General features: G+C 41.3%; 1 protein-coding gene across 2 annotated transcripts in view; it reads right to left on the reverse strand.

The window, feature by feature from the left end:
* DGCR2 (DiGeorge syndrome critical region gene 2) overlaps nucleotides 1–15592 on the reverse strand; it is a 45827-nt gene that overhangs the window by 29543 nt on the left and 692 nt on the right. The window lies entirely within an intron of this gene.

The following is a 15592-nucleotide window of genomic DNA, read 5'->3' on the forward strand; positions in this document are numbered from 1 at the left end:
ACAACGAAGTACAGAACAACTCAAGAGTTTGCTGCCAAAGGCTACAGACAAGAACCTGCAGGAACCCAGCTGTCCTGACTGCTGGCACTGTGCTTTCATGATGACACTGGGTTTACTCCCTAGACCCCAAGCAACCTGCTCGTTCACCAGCACACCTGCACCTGAACAAATGTCTGCCAGAAATATTAAGTAACAACAGTGGTAACACTTCACCTGTTTCTCTACTATAGACTGGATACAGAAAACAAGAAATTCCTTAACTTGATATAAAAAGAGCAGAAAAACTGAAATCAGATTCAGACCATCAATTCTACAAGCAAAATATATAACCCAAGATAAAACTTACTGTCAAATGATGGCCAAAAAAAACTTATACCAACTTGCTTGGACATGTTATTAGATAATATAACTCATCCACAAGTCACTCATCTGAAAGAAGTCTTACCAAGGCTACTTGTGGACTTATAATTCGAAATTTAAAAGAAAACTTACAAAACAGTTGGAAATTTATTTCATCAAACCAGAAATGACAAGATTATAAATCAATTTAAACACTGCCACACAAACAAGAGGCCTTCATCTGCTTTAGCTGTCACATATTTTTCTAAGCTAGCAACAGCAAAATCAACAAGATTTTTGACTAACAGAAAAACTGAGGTTTCATACAGGAAAAACCTAATCTTTCAAGGTGGTTGCTTACATGCTCACAGAGAGCTTTCGTTCTGAAGATTTTGCCCACTGCATGTTGAATGCTAGGTGTTCCACAGAACTCATTGTGTATTTCAACACAGGGGTCAACCAGATTTTTGAATTTTCTTTACAGCAGGATAGTTTCCTGATTTTCTGCAAAGTACTCAAAAAAACCCCACTATTTACAAGAAGCATTATCCACAGGAAGGACTTCATGACAGATAATAGAACACACACACACGCTCCCTCTAATTTCCAGCCAGCTTCATCTGTTTCACAAAACAAACAGATTTTGACCACTACAGAATGATCCAGGAAGCCCTTTCAGGTTTAACAACCTCAAGTACTCCCTCTGTGTAATTGAGAACATTTTCCTCCTGGAGCCCAAGCACTGAGAAGCTGCAGTGCATCCTTCCTGAGCAGATGCACTCTGGCCACTGAGCTGCCCTGAGCATTACACATCCTGAAACCTGAATTTTCTGCATCATTTTTAAAGAGGTTCATTTGGACTAAGACGCCTTCTGCTCACATCTAAACTGCAACTAAGTTTTTGTTAATCTTCTCTGGTTTTATGCAAGACATAAAGGATAAATGGTTACTCAAAACAATTGGTTTATTTTAAAGACAGGTAGGGAGGATCCACATCCAGTATGTGAAACCACTTTTTCAACACAGTACATCTCATTTTAGAGCTTCCAACACCAAAGCAAGGCTGTAACAGACACAAGAGACAAAATGTTGATTCTAAACAAGTTCACCTTGCTGGTTCAGTTTCCTAAATGAATGTGATCAGTTGGCTTTGAAACAGCAAGCTTTAGATCAAATTAGCTACTGTCTGTACACATTAAGTCAGATCAGCTCTGGTTTGTCCCCTTGCAACCAGAAAGATTCCATGCTCCAGCTAATTCAGCAGAAATAGGGCTGTACAAATCCAGTAACATTCATGTGGAATTGGGGCATCATAACAGTTGTCTGCCACCAAAGACAGAACATCTCCTAATGTGTCTGTTGTTTTAAATATTTGTTCAAACACTGAAACAGTTGGGACCTTCACCTCCACAGCAGCAGAAAAGCCTGGAGTGAGCAGCAGGGTCACAGCTCTGAGGCACAGAAGGCTGGTCCCAGGTCACACCACTGGGGTGACAAGGAGCAGGGGTGGAAACAGCTCATGGCAATGAGCAAAAGGCAGCAGCTGGAAACATTTCCTGCAAAGATAAGCTGCTGGGTAAATGAGAAAACTTTGATACTGTTTTAGCAGGATTATCTATCCTGCTTCAATTGAAGACAGAGATACAGGAGAAATTCAGCTGGAAGAAATGTTAGATGCAATAAAAATGATGAGGCCCTATCTCAGGCACGTGTAATAAACATCTGCTGAAAAGCATCACATCAAAGTTCTCAAAATCTAAATTTCAACCTTATATTTTCAAGACACCAAAGATTAACCCTACAAAACCTGTGGAAAAAGGAGCAATAGATCCTAAAGTAGAAATGCATCCCTGACAAACAGAACATTCCCCTCACCTATGTTCCTAGCCCTAAAATACAAACTCTCCAGCAGTATAAAAACCTTGATATCACAGCAATTCACAAATTCAGAGGTACAGATGAGGAACCAGAGGCTAAAACTAAAGCCTCCAAAATATAACTCTCAATTCAGCAAAGTGCTTTGATACAGAAATTAAACTCAGTGACTACAATCACTGATTATGAAAGTTTGGGTTCCTCTGGCTGCAATTACTGAAGTTTTCTTTATTAAAGGATTCACAAGTTAGTCAAGTCTGATACATTATAAGATAGTATTTCAGTAGCTAAGACTACAGATGCACTAGGTGTTCGTGTTTACACAGCAAATATAGATTTTAATCTATTTCAGTTTTTAACACAAAGAAATGTAATTTTTTATTTGCTACACTAATTGTTCTTGTCTGCTGAGCTTCATTTGTATGGAAATTGAGATTTGATTAAATGTACACCCAGCATTTAATGTTATTTCAATTATAAGCTATTACTCTGAAATTCATGTACTGGAAGAGATAAGCTTGAAGTACATGGGTTGGTTTTATACATAAGCTTTTCATGAACAATGGCAGGTTTTTGTGTACATCAAACTTACTTTGCTTATTTTAATCACATTTCTCAAGGTTGGACATGCTAGATTCCCTGGCATCATTTTTATTTACAGACCAAAGGAAAACAAAGGACAAAAATACTTCCTTCTTTCTCAGTGTAAGTCACTCATTGTCCCAGACCAGATGAACCAACCTGTAAGGGAATATTCTGTTCAGATTTCAAGAGGCAATTACAGTCATCAAAACCTGATTAAGCATTAACAAAAACTCTAACTACAAGTGCTTAGACCAGTAACTCTTCTTATTCAGATTTTAACTTGTCCAACAGGTCTTTCTTATGTTTTGTAATACTCAACCTACATACTTAAGACCTGCACCTACATGTTGCATTATCCTTTCATATTTTAACACATTTAGGAACAAGTTTACTAAAATTCAAAATTATTTTTTTCTTAAATCACTGTTTCTATATAACCTGAGCCATGCTACACTGCATGAGGATGATCAGATCCAAGTCCCTGCCAGCAAAAAGCCCAACTCCCTAAGTCCTTCACTCTTGGAGATTCTGCTGAACACCAGTGCTCACCAAATGCCTACAAACAAGCACCAGAAACAAAACAGCAGAAGGAACACCACACCCACCACCATCAAACAAACACACACCACTCTATATCTAATATTTATGCTCAAGAGGAAGCACAACACAATCAGTATTGCTCTACACTGGTATTTACTGCAGTAACATAAACTTTAAAATACTCTTAAATACTTCCAAAACAACAACATAATGATGGTTATCATAATGTAGTCCTCAGCAGGTATGTGAAAAAACTGTCCTTAAGGTAATCATCTGTACTTAAAAAGCAGTTTCCCTAACTTGGATGTGTCCCAAGTCCACAGGTGAAGGTCACTGGAGCAGGTACAGTGTACATCTCACAAAATTCCTGCCAATCTGCCAGCCTGAAGGAGCAGGGCTGTGCTGCCCCACCTCTGCTCAGTGGCCAATGCCAGTTCTGAACAGCTCCTGGGAACAGAGCAGCTCACTACAAACTGCACCTGAGGATGCTCTGCTCTGACTCAGTCCTAAACAGGCTTTCTTGTTTTTAACCTGCCTTTGAGGTACCCTCAAACCCCTACAAGGGCTCTGCTCTCAGGGAAGAGAAGCCATACATAAATGGTATTTCCCTCAGCTCCAGGCTCAGAGAAGTCCCCACTAACCACTCATTTCCCAGCAGGTCCTTGTGTCACTCGGTGAATCTCACATCCATTACGTATTTTTGAGTTTATCATTATACCACCCACTGCTGCATTCAGTGTAGCAGAATAAATAAATACAGTACTTTATAACAAAATAACTGTAGGAGGAAAACAGACTACAACACTGATCTTTTCCAGAGAACAAAACTATTTATGAAGCTCATGTGTCACCATCAGTTACCCATTTCATAGACAGTTTATTCATTTCTGGTTCTCCTTACTGTTCTTCAAATTAAAAGCCTACAGAATAATTAAAATTAAAAACCTTCAGAAGAAATAAAAGCTAGAGAAAAACAGCATTCCATTTTCATGTCCAATTCCACAGAAAATAAAATGCTTGGTGATTCACCCATGATACTGAAAACATGCTTAGGAAGTACCCTTAGAGCATGTAGCTTTGGTTCATCATGGTCTGAGTATGTGCAGGAGAGTATGAAAGCACAACAGCACCTAACAGCACAAAGCCTGGAGGGGAAAAAAAGGCCATGTGATATGCTTATAGCCAAAACACAGCCCACACTTATTCTCAAATCTAATTCCAGCTCCAAAAATTGGAGATTCTGAAGCTATAATCCCATCTAATAGGAAAGCATCAGTTTCAAAAATAAATAAATAATACATGTTAGAGGCATTGGCATTTTCTTCATAACCTCAGCATGCTGTTCCATGGAGTAATTAAAATTGTGACAGCATTCCAGCTGAAAACTGCAAATCCTTAATGAGTAACACTCATCAACACTCAGTATTACTCAGTGTTCTGTCATAGTAAGTTATGCTAGATCACCTCAACATCCATCAAAAGATTTTACAGCACAGTAAGGAATGGTAGCAGTCTCCTTCCCCTCATGTTTGTTCTCCAGGTACCCACTCCCCAGAGCTGGAAGGCAGGGACAGGGAGCAGAATGAGGCCCCCACACCCCAAGGAGAGATGTTCAGTGACCTGCTATGGCCACTCAGACACACACAGGTCTATGGGGCTGGACAGGATCCACCCAATGATCCTGAGGGAGCTGGTGAAGCGCTCACCGAGCCACCTTCTATCATTTACAGCAGTCCTGGCCAGCTCAGCTGGTCCCAGCGGACTGGAAATCAGCAAGAATGACAGCCAGCTGCTCTAAAAAGGGTCATAAGGTGGATGTGGAGAATTTCAGGCTGGTCAGTCTGACCTCAGTGCCAGGGAAGGTTGTGGAGCAGATCATCCTCCATGAATGGCACGCACAGGACAAGCAGGTGATCGGCCCAGCCAGCGTGGGTTTGTGGAAGGCAAGTCCTGCCTGACTAACCTGATCCCCTCCTAGGACAAGGTGACCCACTTAGTGGTCCAGGGAAAGGCTGTGGATCTCATTTACCTGGTAGATTTTAGTAAATCTTTAACAGCACTTGCTGCAGCATTCTCCTGGATGAACTGGCTGCTCATGGTTCAGAGGGTAAACTCTTGACTCAGTAAAAAACCTTCAGACGGTGGGGCCCAGGGGAGACCTCACCACCCTCTAGAACCATCTGGAAGCAGGTGACAGCAAGGTGGGGGTCAGCCTCTTCTCCCAAGTAACAAGCAACAGGACAAGAGCAATTGGCCTTAAATTGCATCAGAGGAGGTTTAGATTGGACAAGAAGGGCATTGGAACAGGCTGCCCAGAGAAATGGAGTCAGGATCCCTAGAGGTATGTAAAAGAGGTGTTGATGTGACTTTGGGACATGTTTTGCTAGTGGACTTGGCAGTGCTGGGTTAATGGTTGGACTAGATAGTCTCAAAGGTCTTTTCCAACTGGAATGATCCTATGATTCTATATTTATTATACCTACACTCTGCACGAGCTTGGAACTGACCCAGTTTTTCCTTGCTCACAAGTGTCATTCACTGCAATTCATTGTCTGCTCTTTGTCTGGAGGGCAAACTCAAGGCCAGGAAGGAAGGAAAAGAGAAAAAGAAATCAAAATAACTACCAAAAAAAAAAAAAAAGGCAGGGGGAACAGACACAGCATTCAGCCAAAGCAACAACATTATAGCTTCTTGAATGGGAATCCTGGCTATAATTTTTTTAAGACAGAAAATAGACTTTGAGCTCCATGAAAGTGGGCACTTATTCCTAAGACTGAAACAGAAAAAATGTATTTCCCAATTCTCCAGCACTGCTAATACCAAGGAGAAAACAAAACTTGCTACTTGGACTAAGCTGAAAGAATACTGTGAATTAGGCAATGAAGCATTCCAGACTGAAAACCAGTTTATTTTCATAGTGAGAATACCAGGCTAAGCAACAGTCTTGCACTTCTCCCCCCCAAGAAACTGTTATATTATGATAATAAGAGGCAGAAGGGAAAAGCAAAATACAGCACAGGCACAAAGAGCAGTCAGTACAAACAAAACCAAAGCCACTGGCACTTGAGAAGCCTCTAATATGGCTCAAAATTCAAGCCCACTGTCTCACTAATTACCTTGTCCAGGACCTCCAGTGTTTTGTACAGCCTTAGCAGGATTTCAGTGTTTTAGTACAACAGTGACAAGCAACTTACACCTGTGCAGCACCAAATTTTTAACCCTTTCCCTAAAGAAAGCTGATCAGTGAAAGTGCCAATCACACCTCAAAAATTCACTTAACAATTTCAAGCAAGCTTGAGAGAAGTAAAACCCGGGAAACTAGCATATGTCTTTCAAAAGCTTGCACAAGAGAAGCAAATTCTGACCTTCTTGAGCTTCAGAGGGCAGGAAACCCCCAGCTGGCTTGCACTGCTCAGCAGGTGCCAGCCTGCCAGCACACCTGGTGTCACACTGTCACCACCGGGGCGGTTTCCCAGCTGGCAGCGGAGGGAAGTGGTGAGCTGGGGTAACTGAACCTTTGCAAGAGACCCTGCAGGACCCCCAGCTTTTTCATGCCAGAGAACATATTGTGGACAGGCAGAGGGACACTGGCCTTATTAAATCAGTGCCAAGCAAGGGTACTGCAGCAGAGGAGGGACAGAGAGAAGCCCACTGGAGTCCAGGTTTCATTAAGCGCCACTGCTTATGAAACATGCTCACAGGAAATAGTGCTAAGTAAACAGCATTATTCCTCACACAGAATTTAAATACAGCCACACACATAACACACTAATTCTCCCCAGAAATGAAGCAACAAAGAAAAAGTCCATTAAGAACAACATCAGCACTGATATACTCAGCAAGACATCAATTGTGTCCAGAAAAGGGCACCAAAAACAACAATGATTTCTCCCTAGAATCCATACACCAGGTCAGGGCAGATGGATTATCCCACACACACCACAAATCCTTCAACTACCTGGGTTCCACAGCTCAAAGTACTTCTGTATCTAAAGCTATTACCTGGTAGCTGCCCACCCAGAACTATTCCCAGAAAAATCCAGGCATGCAAGATGGTTCCTCTCCTCTTCCTGTATTCTCAAGATTAATACAACTCACCAAGTCAGTTTGGATAAGTATATGTCCATATACAAAACAGTTTCACTAAGAATCAGCAGAGGAAGAGGCCCTTTGACCAAATAACCTATAGACGTACAAACAAAAAACAAAAACATCCCCAAACAAATAAACAAAATCAACACGAACCCCAAGCCCACCAAAAAAAAAAAAAAAAACAAAAACCTACCCAACAACTAAAATCTAGCAAATAATCTACAGAAACTCATTTTCCTCCGAGGAAAAATTCAAAGCCAAAATTTTACATGAACTGAATTAGTATTTCCTTTAGATCACGTTTCAACAAGAAGAGTACCCAGATGAAACACGATAACAGCAATTCAAGAACTGTCAGAGCAATCAAGGCTAATTTGTAGCCACCATTTAAACTGAAAGTAGGAATTGCCAGATTTCAGCAGTATTACTTAGCAAGCCCATTTACTTCAGCAAGACAACACATGTTCCTTCTTTGCAGGAAAACAAAAAAAGTTCCTATCTCATCTTTTTCTTTTTTAGTACATGATTCAGCAGTATTTAAGCATATTCCTTAAACTTTCAGCACATGAGCAATCCTAACAAGTCAAATGAAAATATACAACTTAAAGCTAAGTATGTACTTCAAAAACTTTGCTGAACTAAAACATGAGGAATTGCAGTAGTCTTTAAAGCAAATAGGTGATAAAGTACTACCTATGAAATCAGGTATTTTTTAACTACACCACTCTCCAAAAAACTAACATATTTTTTAATTTTAAAACCAAATTAACAAGGAAGAAGTTCTCTACAGAGCCCTAAGAAAGCTAAAGGTCTTAAACAAGAATCTAGCAATTCAGGGAGACAGGAAAGCTGTGCCTGAGCACTATTCAAATGCAGGTCACACTAAAAAAAGCTTTTGCTCCTGTTTCACTTTTGTTCACATCTTGTACAAGACTCGATGAGCAAGCACCTAGAACACTTGAGAGCAAAAATTCAATACACAGAAATATTATGACCTCAAATACAGAAACCCAGTTTTATCCTTGCACAGGAGCTGGTGCAGTGGCTGTCTGTACTGGAGCCAATGGCTCATGCTTTGAATAGCATTCCCCTGCTCCACTGAAGCCCAACAGGGCAGGAATGTGGCCAATGTCAGCCACAGCTCTGTCTGTCCACACTGCATGACATCCTGTGCTTCCCTCTTCTCCAGCAAAACAAACACCTGAGGAGAAATTCCACATATCAAGCTCCTAAGTTTAATAGTTCCACCAGAAGTCAGCAAATACAGATCCAACCTAGCTGTAAAAAGGCACAGAACCCTCAGAGTAATTTTCTCATCCCCCACACCTTCTAACAACTCAAGTACTGCCAGCTCTCTTCAACATCTATTATGCCCGTGTGTCAGGTACTATGCTACAAAACTTGATCTTTGCCATTTTTTAGCTGCCACCTCAATAGAAAAAGTACATTCAATTCCATTAGTGCTCAGAAAGACAAAGATGGGCACTACAAAGATGGGCACTTTCTCCAACCTGCTTACTGCCAGAACTGAGGTGGCATGATGCCTCTTCTTAAGTCTCTGATCTCCCTCCGGCAAGATCCCCAACATTTCATACAGATTTTCCCAGAACTCATTAATAGACTACTCTTATGTTACAGATTTTAACCAGTGAAGAGTAATTTAAGTGTATCAAATTCCCACAAATCCAACAGAGACAAAACACAAATGCAGTTTTAACCATCCCTAGATTAAAACAAGCTTCAAGTTTTAGAGGCTTAAAAAAGCAAAATGCTACTCATGCACAAACTCAAACCCAGCAGGTGCTAGAAGCAGCATTATTTGTTTTCTTCTAAAGTATATAAAAGATGGTAAATTACTTTTAAGTCAGAATAAATCTTTTTATTTATGTTGCTAAAGAAATACTAACACAAACCAAACACAGAAGTGCTAAGGGACAACACCAATCCAGTTTTGCAGCCAGCCCAGAACACTCAGCATCATTCTACTGCAAATTGCACTTAATCCCATTTTTCTATTAGCTTTGACTCTCAATTCCACTGGGCACCCCAAGTAACTGGTCCTGTAGTGGGAAAGGCATGAGGGAGCACAACAGAAGCAGTGTATGAAAGAAAAGACAACACAGGAAAAAAGAGTTACACAAATGAAAATATGACAAAGAAAAATCAGTTAAAGGACAAAAGAGCAGGGAGTATCCCAAGAGCAGACACCAGAAGCTACTTCTACATTTCCCCCCTGATTCTTAAGCACAATAATCAATAAACAGAACAGAAGCTAAATATAATGTCAGACCAACCAATTTTAATTAAGTAGGAAGTTGAATGTTATTTAGGTTAGTTATAGACAATGAAGTAACTATCAATTGCCATTAAACTTAAAACCATATTATTAAATTCTCTGAATGGCAGGAAAATACTACAAATAACTTTCTTAGGAGATCAATTTAACAAATACCATGTAAACCCTGTTCATGAAACCCAGAATTAGCAGGCTGACCCTTTAAAACAAAGAAAAAGTTAAAGTTTCACAGAAACCACAAGATGCCAGAGGATTTCACAGTTTGGGGAATATGGATTAAAGGTTAATCCCAAACTCATGTTTTTAAGCAACTAAATTGCTTGAGTCCTGCTGCAGCAAATCAACAGCTTCACCACCCAATCCATGCTTCCTCCTGGACTCGGGATCCTCCACAAAACCACCTCGGAACCGCAGCGCAGACACGTGAGCCTGCCATGCAAGGATCCAGCATGAAACAGAAACCCTTGAGGGAGTGGAGAGCCAGGAAGGACTGGGCACTGGCAGGCACCCACCACACTCAGTGCTGCAGAAAAACTGGCACCTGAACTGTCCTGGAAAACTGTGAATCTGTTCCTTAAAGCTGCAGCTTATGAGGGACCCGTGCATTAGGCTGCATTTATACAAATAATAAGCTATAACTGCAGGACAAACAAACTGGTCACTAGAGTTAGCAAAAGAACCTGGTGTTTGGAGTTTGTCACAGGAAATCATTAACAATGTGCTTGACAAACGCCTTCAGGAGTTGCCTGGGTTTGCCAGATTTTCTTTTGGGACAGGACAGATGACACCATCTCTTATACTCCTTCTAGCCATAACTTTCTATCAGCCTACACAGAATAAAAGATTAGCAAGGCTCTTCCCATCACAGGTTAACCCTTCAGATCACACAGGCAAAGATCTGCAGAGTCTCTCATTAGCTGTGCTCTGCTCCCTTTTTATCTAAGCTCTTCCTTGTCCAGGCTATCACTGCAAGAACCCAATGCACTTGTCCACTTCAAAATACAGAACAACCCTGAGCACACACATTAAGGCTTGAAGGGCAGGAGCTGTGATTCCACTCAATTCCTTTCAGGTTCTGCTCCAGACAGAACCTTCAGGTATCAGAAGCTCCACTCAAGGTACACAGGTCTGCACTGCACAATGGGAAGTTCCGCTAACTACAAAAGAAGTTACTCATATGCACCTCACAGCATCAAACAAGACCTTATAAAAGTTGCAAGAAATCACCACGTAAAAACCCAGAGACCCAGGCATTACTCAAAGATGGACCACAGAGGTATCTACTACTCTTACATTACAATTCAACATCAACACCAGCCCTAACAAAGGTAATGCCAGGGGACAGAATGATTCATTGAAGTCTTGACTGGTTTTCTGACATTCACCAAGGGATTTTACATCTTTCATGCTTGGTATCTAAAATTCCTCTCTTCAGTCTAGCTGTGCCCTTCCCCTCACACACCAAGGAAGAAGCACAGCTGCTTCCTCCTGCTGCAGAGAGAGGCTGCGACAGCGCTTTATCCTCCATCACTTCTGCTGTTCTGGGCCAACCTTCCCCTGGCCCCACACCTACTGTAGGGACACAGAAGTCATGTGTCTGCAAACCCCCAGGGTGCCCCTCTTCTTTTTATTACTTCTCAGAGACAAAGCAGTGCAAACAGCCCTGCCTACTGACTCCCTTTTTCTCCTTCACTTTGTAGCCACAGCTAGCACAAATCCACTTGCACCTCAAAAATTTTGCTTTATAATTAACATCAGGAATTACCAGTCTTAAAGTATCAGACCTGCTAATAAGATCTGATACCTTCTGCTTCGTCTCTCTGCTACACTGAGATCGGCCACAAAAAAGATTTTTTGCATCCGTCAGCCTCGCTCTGCAGCTGTAAAAACAACAAACAGCAGAGCAAGGAACATCAGAACAAAACTCAATAATAGGTAACAGCGGAAGAAAAATAAAACTTAAAACCAGTAGATTAAGAAGCAAAGGGATGAGGGGGAAATACACCAGACTGGAAGACAGGCCAAGCCCTACTTTCAGCAAAATTAGCTGAGGAGGTGTGATAAAAACCCTTCTACCCCTCACTCCTAGAACCTTCCTCTTGGGAATTCACCTAAATACACAGACAGGAACTGCAGCTAGCAACGACATGAACCTGAATAAATATCACTCACCACAGCTCTCACTGACATGGAGACAGTGAACAAAGAGCAAAATAATGGTTCATGTTTGCCTACCAACAAAGTCTGTCCAGAGCAGAGGAACACTGGCCAGAGCAAATTTTATGACTCATATATATGGGTCTGCATTTGAATTAATCAATACACTTCAACTGAACAAAACCAGACCCATCCAGTTACAGCACAACAGTGGATCACCTTGAAACTGCTGATCGTGGGTTTGCTTAGACCTCTACTCTGATATTTCTGCCTTGCATGTAAGACCAACACCCCTTGACTGAAAGACAAGGAAGAGTTAGCAATTTGAGCACATTTGTCAGTTGTATTGTGTCAAAACACCAACAACTCACCTGTAAGAGCACAAGCTCAGCTGCCAGCAAGCTCCAAAGTGCATGGGAAGTTCCAGCTGGGAGCTGGAGGTGAGGTTTTAACCAGACCACTTGCACTGGCAAGTCTTTCTAAGCATGGCAGATTAAGTATGTTGTGCAATATTTTTTTGAAACAGAACTTGGGTAATAAAATTACTTCCTCTAGCTGGCTTTGAAGTGGAGAAAAAACGCTGCAAGAACAAGAACTCAATTGGCTTTTAGCTGCCTGGCAAATGCTCTAATAAGAAAGCCCGATGACCTACATTCACAAGGCTCTGTACTAAACCACTATTACAAAATCCAATATAAAGCCTGACCATGTTTAAGTGTTTTCCATTAGCAAGCAGCAGTATCTTGTTAGAGAAATATGAAAACGTGTTATTGTCTTTAGTAATGATGATCTTAATTAATCCTCTAAACAGTATTCTGAAACATGTCAGCGTGGTCATTCCAGACAAGCTCCCAACACTACAGAAAGACACCAGAACCTCCACTTCTCAGTGGGATGTTAACAGAAAAAGAAACTTCTTAAATATTCTCAAGCTGTGAAAGACTGAATTTATAACAACTTACATCTCTGATGCTCTTCCAACAACCAACAGAAATGCACTGGTTCAGAAACTCGGGCAAAATCTAAACTAGCACCGGAACAGATTATTGCAACTCAGTTAACACAGCACTGAAATATTTCCTCACACAAAGACATCAGCTATCTCAGCCAGCTAGTCAGATAACCTGAAGCAGATGGGTTTGAGTTGTCCTGGAAAAGATTTTATTAAATAAACCCTACTGTGGTAAATATCCCCAAAAAGCAACAGATAGAGTAAAATCAGCAAGTGTTTAAAGGAAATAATAAGTTAGTCTTTCACTCTACACCCATACAGTCGGAAGAGTTTGATACATTCAGCTTCAATTCACATAGCAGATTCCAAAAACAGTGAATAACACAACTCAAGGAGAAATGCCCCACCTTGAAAAAAAAAGAACGCTTTCAAAAATGCACTATAAGGCAGGCAACTAGTCAAAACAAGAAGGATATGGTCAAAACAGAACAGGAAAAATGGAAACACAAAACAAAAACAAAAAATTCAAGTGGCAATTCTCAAAGGCTCAAAATTACCATTACAAGTCCACAGGACCAGAAAAATCCAACTGCCCACTGGTATGCTGAAAGGACCTTGTGCTGTTAGTGATGGCAGTAGCACAAAACAGATGCATGTAACCAAGAGAGAAAAAAACTGAGAAAAAAAGTAAATTTTAATTAATTTCTTCCTAATTTACTAAAGCCCACCTCACCCTAAATGCAGAAAAAAATAGATCCATGTAAAATCACTGCCTTTCAGATTGCATGAAAAGATACTACAGTGGAGGAGGCTTAAAAGAAGGTTTTATTTATCTGAAGAGCACAGCAAGAACATGGATACAAAGCTAGTGTCAAATTAACATGGAAATACAAAGAGATGCCTGATCTGCCGGGACTGAATTGTGAAGGGACTACACATTCATCTCTGAGTACATAAAACCTCCCAGGGCTCTGCAGCGCTCATCTGATAGTTCCAAGTACAGATTTAAGCTAAGCAAGCTGCAGGCGTCCTTCCTAAACCAAAAAGACAGTTGCTACAACACACAGGTTTAAAGAAGTAAAAAGGAAAGCAAACACCACCTGGGAAACAAATTCTAAGTCCAAGGACTCTTCACTTTCTGCTGTCTGTCCCCAGAGTAGACATGAGAGACTTCTTCACCACTGATTAAAGTGGTGAATTTGGTTCTGTGTGTCCTCTGTACTTGCGTGAGCCACGTTTTCCCTACTTGCACCTCACGTTTCAGGATCAAACCATGTGCTCCTAATCTATCAAATGGGTGATTTGTTTGAGACAGCAGATTCAAGATATAAATTATGCAAACCAAACAAGCCAGGTGACATCGGCAAAGAGCTGTGAGGCCACCCAGAAGTGATGGACTCTGCTCGGAGGAGGAGGGAGAGGCACCACCATGGACAGCTCAGCCACCACGTAAACAGGACGGATGAGTCTATTCCACATGGAACTCAAACTCCTCACACAGCAAGGAATTCCAGCTGCAATACCACATCCAGATGCATCACCTTGGGCTCAGGAATACATATGGTTTGAGCAAAATTCATGGAATGCTTATGGAGCTGCCACAGGGGAATTCTAACACTGCAAGTTTCAAAGCCAGTGGTGTAGAACCTGAGTAGATTAGAAAAGGTTTGCTCACAAGGACACTTCTGCCAGTGAGGCTACAGCACCACAAATCTCTAAAGCAGGTACATTACAGGTACAGCACCAGTGGAAAAATATCATTCATCTTAACAAAGTAAATCTAAGTGAAAAACTTGTGTTCATCCATCATGCATCAGCTATCGACAGAGATACTATATCAAACTGGAGTGACAAATGTGACACAATATGAAAAAGGCTATTTTTGAATTTCTAGGAGGCTCAACACCAGCAGAGTTCAGGGTCAAGTCTACCCACCTATAAAAGCACAAAGACAGCTCTGAATAAGCTGAACCTTTTCACCCAGCAAGGCAGCAGCCTGTAGCACTTAGTGCCAGCAAAAAGGAGCTGCTTGACATCAGTTTTACACAGTACCTTCTCAGCCATAAAAGCCTCTAGCTGTAATAATACTAGGCTACCAACACAACGGGGGCTTTTTGGCTACTTAAGTGCATATCATAAGCCCTGTACATACTGCACTGCCAAAAAAACAAGCTAAAACAAAACAAGGCAGACACAGAGACGTTTCAACACCCAAGTTAGTTATTTCAATAACTCTGCCTACACTGACCCAATTGTGTTTCAGCTCTGCTGGGAACTCGCTTAGACGCAGTTCATTAATACTGTTACGTTTTATTAGTCTGGGTCATAAAAGTTATTTCGAAGAGAAAGAACAAGGGGGTTTCAAAGTACGCCATGGTTCTTACTCTCCTATTTACGAGGAGCACGAATCACCCAGGAACAGTCTCTTGGTGCGATGGGAGGGCGATTCCCAAACCTGCAAAGCCACCCCAGCCAGCCTCACACTTTGGCTACTGATGCCATTTGCCAAGAGCTGCCCATGATTCCCGAGGGCTTTGCCAAGCTCCAAGAGAGTTCAACACCCAAAAAGAAACGCCAGCTGAGCAATATACCTAGAAAAACTGTAGTTTTCTACCCGCAAACACCAACCATTTCTCCTAAATTAATCATCTTAGGATTTTAAGCACCGTGCCTAGCAGCTATCATACAAACTCCATCGCTGAATTATTTCCGTAAAAGAAGCACAAACAGAACCAGACAGACGGACCAGGTGCGGC

Source organism: Camarhynchus parvulus, chromosome 15 (assembly GCF_901933205.1).
Source record: "Camarhynchus parvulus chromosome 15, STF_HiC, whole genome shotgun sequence".
Classification (NCBI taxonomy): Eukaryota; Metazoa; Chordata; class Aves; order Passeriformes; family Thraupidae; genus Camarhynchus; species Camarhynchus parvulus.